Source organism: Notechis scutatus, chromosome 2, assembly GCF_049901735.1.
Source record: "Notechis scutatus isolate UNSWTSFEM ecotype Mainland chromosome 2, rNotScu1.2, whole genome shotgun sequence".
In the NCBI taxonomy this organism is placed as follows: Eukaryota; Metazoa; Chordata; class Lepidosauria; order Squamata; family Elapidae; genus Notechis; species Notechis scutatus.
In genome coordinates this window covers 70,403,472-70,411,217 of record NC_142010.1, presented here as the reverse complement: position 1 = coordinate 70,411,217, position 7,746 = coordinate 70,403,472, and the positions used below count along the sequence as shown (strand labels likewise).

General features: G+C 40.3%; 1 long non-coding RNA gene across 2 annotated transcripts; it reads right to left on the bottom strand.

Moving 5' to 3' along the window:
• Positions 1-386: 386 nt before the first annotated feature.
• On the bottom strand, positions 387-6,509 carry LOC148132071 (uncharacterized). Of its 2 annotated transcripts, XR_015747569.1 has the most exons (4): positions 6,283-6,509; positions 3,135-3,244; positions 1,412-1,620; positions 387-723 (listed from the first exon to the last, which is right to left on the bottom strand). It is a non-coding gene; the product is annotated as an uncharacterized LOC148132071 (long non-coding RNA). The 2 variants fall into 2 exon arrangements; XR_015747568.1 differs by having other exon boundaries at positions 387-1,620.
• Positions 6,510-7,746: the final 1,237 nt, after the last annotated feature.

The following is a 7,746-nucleotide window of genomic DNA, read 5'->3' as shown; positions in this document are numbered from 1 at the left end:
GGATTCTAGTAGAGAAGACAGCAATATGTGGGCTGGTCTGCTTGACAGATACACTGGTTACACAATCGTATCCCATGAGTGCATGCCAGTGGCTCTGTGTCAAGCAGGAAGGAAGATTTGAGTGGTGTACCACAGGGTGAACAGTGCTGTTCAACATATTTATAAATGCCTTGGATGAAACATGATTTTAAATTTTATAGCAGAGATGTGGGAGCAAAGCAAATAGTTTGGAAGATCTTGACAAACTCGAACAACCAGCAAGATGAATTGCGGAAGGAATACATTCAAAGACCCCTATTTGGGCAAGAAACATCCAAGCATTTGTACAGAACTGGGGGGAGAGGGAGGGAATGGCCAATAAAGAGCAGTAAAACTTGGGGAAAGAACCTAGGTTCCATAGTGGATCACAAGCTGAATATAAACCAACAGTGTAATACTGCTGTAAAAAAGCAAATATAGACCTAGAGGCTGCATCAACAGAATTTTATATGTTACACAAATATATAAAATTGAGCTGAATAAATAGAACGTCTAGATCAAGCAAAGTCACCATTTCTTCTATTCTGAGTTAGTTGGGTCACACCTAGAACACTGTCTCCAATTCTGGCCACTGCATTTGAAGAAATATGTTAACAAACTCATTCAGAAGGAAACAGCCCAGGTGATAAGGCACCTGGGGGGAAAACATACAAGGGATGGTTGGAGATCTTGAATATGTTTAGCCTGCAGAAAAGAAGAATGCAAGAAAACATTACACCTCTCTCCAGATATTTGAAGGGCCATTACACAGAAGACAGAGCAGAATGATCCAAAGTCAATTCCAGAAAATTGGGGGGAGACGCAGTAGGCTTCAATATCAAGGAAGTTGATTTTGGTTGGACATCAGGGAAAAGATCCTTAACAGTTAGAGCTGTTCAACAGCAGGATAAATGATGCACAAGTCTCCCTCACTGGAAGTGAACAGGCTGAGTTGGCAATCTGTGATATCAGACTCCTGGATTGGGCAGGGGTTGGAGTAGATGATCTCTAAGGTGATTTTTAATATAATTCAGTGATTCTTAAATATAATGCATTGACCCCAATGTTATAAGTTTCTCTAAGATAGCAGGCTAAAGTGTGATTGATTACTTCATGGTTTAGCATGCTGTATGAATACAACTAATCACAATCATTGCTGCTCTGTCCCTTCTCCTCTATGGCTGCCTTTGCTGATGCTTCTCACTATCTTCAGCAATAAACAAAATTGTCTTATTTCCAAGTGAACAAGATACGGCATAAAAGTAAATAACAACAACAAAAAAGACTTTGCTTCACTGCTCCAAACCATCCAACTGAAACAGTCAGATGTATCTAGGAGTGAAGGAGAGTGTGGAAATTTTTTTACTGTCTGTTGTTTTCATAGGCTACTTACAACAAACACAGATAGTTCTCCACTTACAACAGTTCATTTAGTGACTGTTCAAAATTATGACACTGAAAAAAGTGACTTGTGACCATTTTCACACTTGTGACCGTTGTAGCATTCCCATGTCACGTGATTTACATTTGGATGCTTGCAGCTGGTTCATATTTATGACAGTTGCAGAGTCCCAGGGTCCTGTGATTGCCTTTTGTGACTTTCTGATAAGCAAAGACAATGGGGAAGCAAGATTCACTTAACAACCTGGCTACTAATTTAATAATTTAAGTGATTCACTTTAACAAACGTGGCAAGAAAAGTTGCAAAATGTGGCAAAATTCACTTAACAAATTTCTCCCTTAACAACATAAATTTTGAGATCGATTGTGGTCACAGATTGACAACTCCCTGTACGTTCAATTTCCTGTATTCTGTGTATTTTGTATAGGCTCTGGCTGATAGATTAAGGAAGTCTTGCTGTAACACACACACACACACACATGCACACAAACACATCAGTGTAGTTCCTGCATGCATAAATTCTCCCCACAGCTTGTGTGGTACTTAAAGAGCAGCACATTTTGCAGCTGAGTTCAAACAACGTATCGATGTCTTAAGCTGAATTTTAAAAATTCAGCTGCAGCCACATAAAGTAACACTTTGGTCCAAACAATCTGGCAAGACAATTGCTAGGTTTTCACAACTTGTTATATCATAGACTACCCATTCTCTTTTTTGCAGATGTTTAGGTTGTAAATCCCACTACGACTATTTGCACAACATCATAATTCTGTACAATTCAGCATCTTAAACCAAACCAAACCAAAGAAAACCTCATAAGAGTCTCAAAAACAGCTTAACTGTAGAAGGTGCAATAAGAATAATCTGAAAAAATACCAATATTATCCATGCCCAGATAGGTCAAGCATATGTTGTGGGGGGAAGGGGAGATAAAGCACCACAAAGGCAGAAAAGAAGACAGCCAAATGTTGGACTTCCAACTTGAGAAATATAGAATAAGTGATTATTTTCCTATTAAGAGTTTTGTTGCCGTTTATTTTGTACAATATTAACATGACATTTTTGTTTTGATTTAGAATGAAAGGTTATTTTATTATACGTTTGTATCTGTAGTGAAGAATGTGGAAGTTCACATTTTTTTCATTCTATTTTCTTTTTTTAACTTCTTTGTCCTTTGATCTCCTCCTCCCCTTTTCAATCTTGTTTTTCTTACTTTGTGTTTTGTATGTGTTTTTTTAAACGTAATAAAGTTGATGGGGTTTTTTTAAAAAAGAGAGGGCAGCCAAATGAACACTCTGGAGCAGACTTCTTACTTTCGTGCTTTCTGGACAACTTGGACTACAGACTCTAGAACTGCTGACCAATCCAGCCTTAGCAGACCAAGATGACCTGAGCCAAAGAACAAGATGGGTCCAACCAGAAAGAAGGTGCAGCATGCATACCCTCCCCAGCCTATCTCAGTCACAGGACTCTGTTTATAAACTACACATAGTAGCTGCTTCACACAGAAAGTGACTCTGGCCTTTGAGAAAGCTAGAGGTTCCTATCTAGAAATACAGTGGCTGGAGGTGAAAAAGTAACTTTACATAACAGAAAGTGAGAAGATAGTGTGAATATATTAATGGGCAGTGAAATAGTAGAATAGGGACTATACCTCCTAATTCATTGTTTTTCTAGATGGTCCTTTTTCACACATGAAAATATAAAACTTCACCTGCTGAACATCCATTGTAAATCCTAAGGGCTGAGCCACCTGTAGACTATCAGATGTTATTGAGAGGACACCGCTACCTTCCACGCCCCTCTGTGAAAAGAGGCAGAGACCTGCCAGGAAAAAGAAGAAAGAAGTTTAGGATAAGTAGTTTTACTGGTGTTTTGTTCTTGCAGTCCTCCGATCAGGGCTTCTTTAGGACAATATAGAATCCTAACAGCGCAGGGCCTAAATTCGCACAATATAGTAACAGAGTCTGGGAGTGAATCAGCTTGTTGTATGAGCCAGCGGTGTGCAACAGCAGCCAAAAAAGCTAATGCAATCCTAAATTGTATTAACAGAGGAATACAATCAAGATCAAGGGAGGTACTAATACCACTCTATAAAGCCTTAGTAAGACCACACTTAGAGTACTGCATCCAGTTTTGGTCACCACATTATAAAAAAGATGTTGAGACTCTAGAAAAAGTACAGAGAAGAGCAACCAGGATGATTAGGGGACTGGAGACTAAAATATACAATGAACGGTTGCAGAAACTGGGCTTGGCTAGTCTAGTGAAGAGAAAGACTAGGGGAGACATGACAGCAGTCTTCCAATATTTGAGGGGCTGCCACAGAGTGGAAGGGGTCAAGCTATTTTCTAAAGTACCTGTAGGCCATACAAGGAATAATGGATGGAAACTGAACAAGGAGAGATTTAACCTGGAAATAAGGAGAAACTTTTCAGTGAGAACAATCAACCAATGGAACAGCTTGCCCTCAGAAGTTATGGGAGAACCATCACTTGAAACTTTCAAGAAGAGATTGGACTGTCATTTGTCAGAAATGGTGTAGGGTCTCCCGCTTGAGCGGGGAGTTGGACTAGATGACCTACAAGGTCCCTTCCAACTCTGATTATCTGTTATCTGGTGTAGTGGCTAAGGCACCAGGCTAGAAGCTGGACGTGAGTTTTAGTCCCACTTTGGACACAAGGCCAGTTGGTGACCTTGGGCCAGTCACTCTCTCAGCTTCAGAAAAAAGGCAAGTGGCAAACCACTTCCAAAAATCTTGCCAAGAAAACTGCAGAGACTAGTCCAGGCAGTTACCAAGAATCAGGACTGTCTTCACACACACACACACACACACAAATCTGGTTAGTAAAACTTAATTGCTGTGTTCACATAGCACATTTCAGCTAAATGAATAAACCATATTCTGGCTTAATTTGAAGACCAGGTTCACGAAACATATTAAGGCAATAGCTAAGTTAGAATGTTTTCTTCTTCCTAGACTTTTCCTGCAAATGCAGGGTGTGCTTTTTTCTCCCCTTTAGATCAACAGAGTGCCAATCCACTGGTTGTGACAGGAATTGTCGCCTAAGAATTGTCATCATCACTGGCCCAAAGTCACCCAGCTGTTTTTCATGCCTAAACTGGGATTACAGGTAGTCCTTGATTTATAATTGGTCCCTTAGCAAGCAAAGTTACAACAGATCCTGAAAAAAAGGGACCTACTGAAGTTCCAACATCGGGGCTCCCTCATGGTCACATGACTACATTTTGGGCGCTTAGCAACCGGCCCACATTTCTAGTTGTTTGCGGCACCCTGTGGTCACATGATTGTGGTTCACATGCAATTTATGAAATTTTTGCCAGAAAAAAATTACTTCTGGTTTCTGACAAAATCTGCCTGACAAAACTGACAAAAGGTGATAAATGGACCACAATACCACGACTTAAATCTGTAATTGTGGGGCTCAATTACAGTCATAACTCAAGGACTACCCCCAGAACTCAGTTCCTGGTTTCTAGCCTGGTTCCCTAACTATCAGGCCAAACTCTTTTTTTATTCACAAAAAGATTTTACACAACATTTCTTTTCATAGCGTATAAAACCTATTTTGCTGGTATAAGATTTGCAACTTCCTGGGCTGACAGGCTGGCTGGTAAGCAGGCAGGCAGGCAGGCAGGATGGATAACTGTGAAGAGAAGTCAGTGTGTCTACTGTTTAAAGCACCAGGCTAGAAACCAGGAGACTGGGAGTTCTAGTCCTGTGTTAGGCATAAAAGCCAGCTGGATAACTTTGGGCCGATCACTCTTTCTTAGTCCAAGCCACCTCACAGGTTGTTGTGGGGAAAATAGGAAGAGGAAGAAGTATTATGTTTGTCGCCTTGAGTTATTAATTTATAAAAATAATGGGAGATTTTTAAAAGTCTTTAAAAATGTATATAGAATCTGTATTCAGACTAGTAAGCTGGACAATATCCTTTCACACATACCTGGGGAAAAAGAGGAATCTACAAAACTCCCAAAGCCTAAACAATCCACTCAATCACTGACACAGTTCTATTAAATACCATTCCTTATAATATAAATTAATTGCAGATATTTATTTTAAAAAAATAACACAAGGACTTCCCAGTAAATAGAATCTAAAATGTTATAGTGTATTAAAAACCTGTCTAGAAATCACCTTTTCACCATGATGACACCACAGTTTCTAACAGTTACTATGACTGGTTTCCTTGCATGTCATTAGGTTATAGACATGATTGTTTTCCAGGAAAGGCAAAGATGGAAGTGGGTTTCAGCACAAATTACACCAGAGACTGGCCTGTCATGTGAACCCAGCCCCTGGCTTTCTGTGCTGCTTTGAAAGCGAAGGCATGGTAGGCTGCTGTAACTGTTCAGGGTTACCTTATAAGCAGATTTGCAGCGATAAAAGAAGGGCAGGCTGGTCTGGGTACCAAATGAGAGCCTGTACCTAAAACAATGGGACTTAGACGAGGCCAAGAGAAACTTCCAAAAGGAAAAGGCCCTCTTGTTGCCACTGTTCCACCTACAGGTGCAACCCCGGCGAGATTCAGGGAGAGCGGCAGTCAGCGTGAACCAGGTACAAGGGCTCTGTGTTCCCTGCAACCCGGCCGGTGGCCAAGGGAAATATTGTTGGCACCAGGCAGACTCATTCCTCTGGCAGTCAGACAGGAGGGCTTTCAGAGCTGGGGGCTGGCCCTAATGCACAGCAAACTTGTTAGCCCCCCTCCCTACACACGCACGTTGCTGCCTTCCAGATTCTGCCTCTCCTTGCATACTGATCTGTCACAGGGAGATGCAGGCCCTCAGAATTCTGCTGCTGCACGCACCTAATTGTGCAGACAAAAAGTACACGATACCTGTATTTCAGCAGCATCTATCAAGGTGTATCTCTACAGCCATAAACACATATAGAGGAAATCTGGCACACACATTTTGGGGCATGACATCCAGGATATCTGCACAAAATAAAAACTGCTGTTTGCTATTTAAATTAAGACAGAACAACTAGGTTAAAATTAGCTGGGTTTGCTCAACCTGCTTAACAGTTAAAAGCCAATCAGTTGCAGCCTTCGTGTAACATGCTAAGTCTGACTGGTTCAAGCATTGCCTGGCTTAGCATATTGTCTGAATACAACCCACTTGGTCAGTGAATGATTCACCAGAGTCTGTGAACCTCTCCCCCAAAAGGTTAATTCATTAACCAAGTTCATTGCCATGGGTTTGGTAGGAGTCAGGGGATGAATGAATTCACAATTCTGCAATAAGTGGGGATTAGTAAAAAGAATCTATCATTTTACTTTTCTTTAATTTTTCTGCTTATATGTAAAAGAAGGATATTTTAAATACTTAATGAGTAACTGGAAAATAAAGTTAACATAAAGGAAAAGCAATCCATATGTACTTCTGGCTTGCTTTAGTTCATATTAATCTGATGAAAATCTAATTTGGATAGAAATTCCTGTCCATATAATACTGTATGTGTCTTTGCCAATATGCCCAGAAACATGTAACAAGATATGCGTGCAGAAACTGATCTAGATATAAAGATTCCATTTTATCCATTCTACATTTTGATTCAACAATTAAATAAAGTATCATACCAGAAAGCTCCATTCTACATACTTATAAACGACTTGGTTGAAGAGTTAGAAAATACAATTATCAGCTTTCCAGGTAACACAAAGATAGAAGGGATGAGAAAGTGAGAAGAGTATCGAGATTCAAGAAGATCTTGACAAACTAGAAAATCAGACAGAAACCAGCAAAATTAATTTCCACTGGGACAAATATCAAGATCTGCATTTGGGTACGATCAATCTAAAGCAAGGATGTCAAACTCGACATGACGTATTGTGATGTATTGCAATGTTTTTTGCCTTTGCGGAGCCAGGATGGGCATGGCCTGTGAGTGACACATCCAGCCCACAGGCTGCCAGTTTGATACCCGATAAGGCATCAGTATGGCCCAATGGTAAAGGCCATACTGGAATACAACATATACAAAAAAAAGTTCTGGTAGATCATAGGTAAACATGAGCCAAGAGAGTGAGGCAGCTTCAAAAAAAAAAAGCAAATGCAATTTTAGGTTATATCAAAAGAAATACAGTATCAAGAACAAGAAAAGTCATTATTTCGTTTTGAGTTCTGTATTGGTCAGGTCACACACATCAGTTCTGGGCCCCGCAAACAGGCGGAAGCATGTCCAGAATATAGTCACCAAGAGAACATGGGGCCTAGAGGGAAAAAATGCATGGGAAACTATGGAAGTATTGGGTATATTTAGCCTAGCAAAGGTTATGGCGAAGTCTACCGTGTAGAAT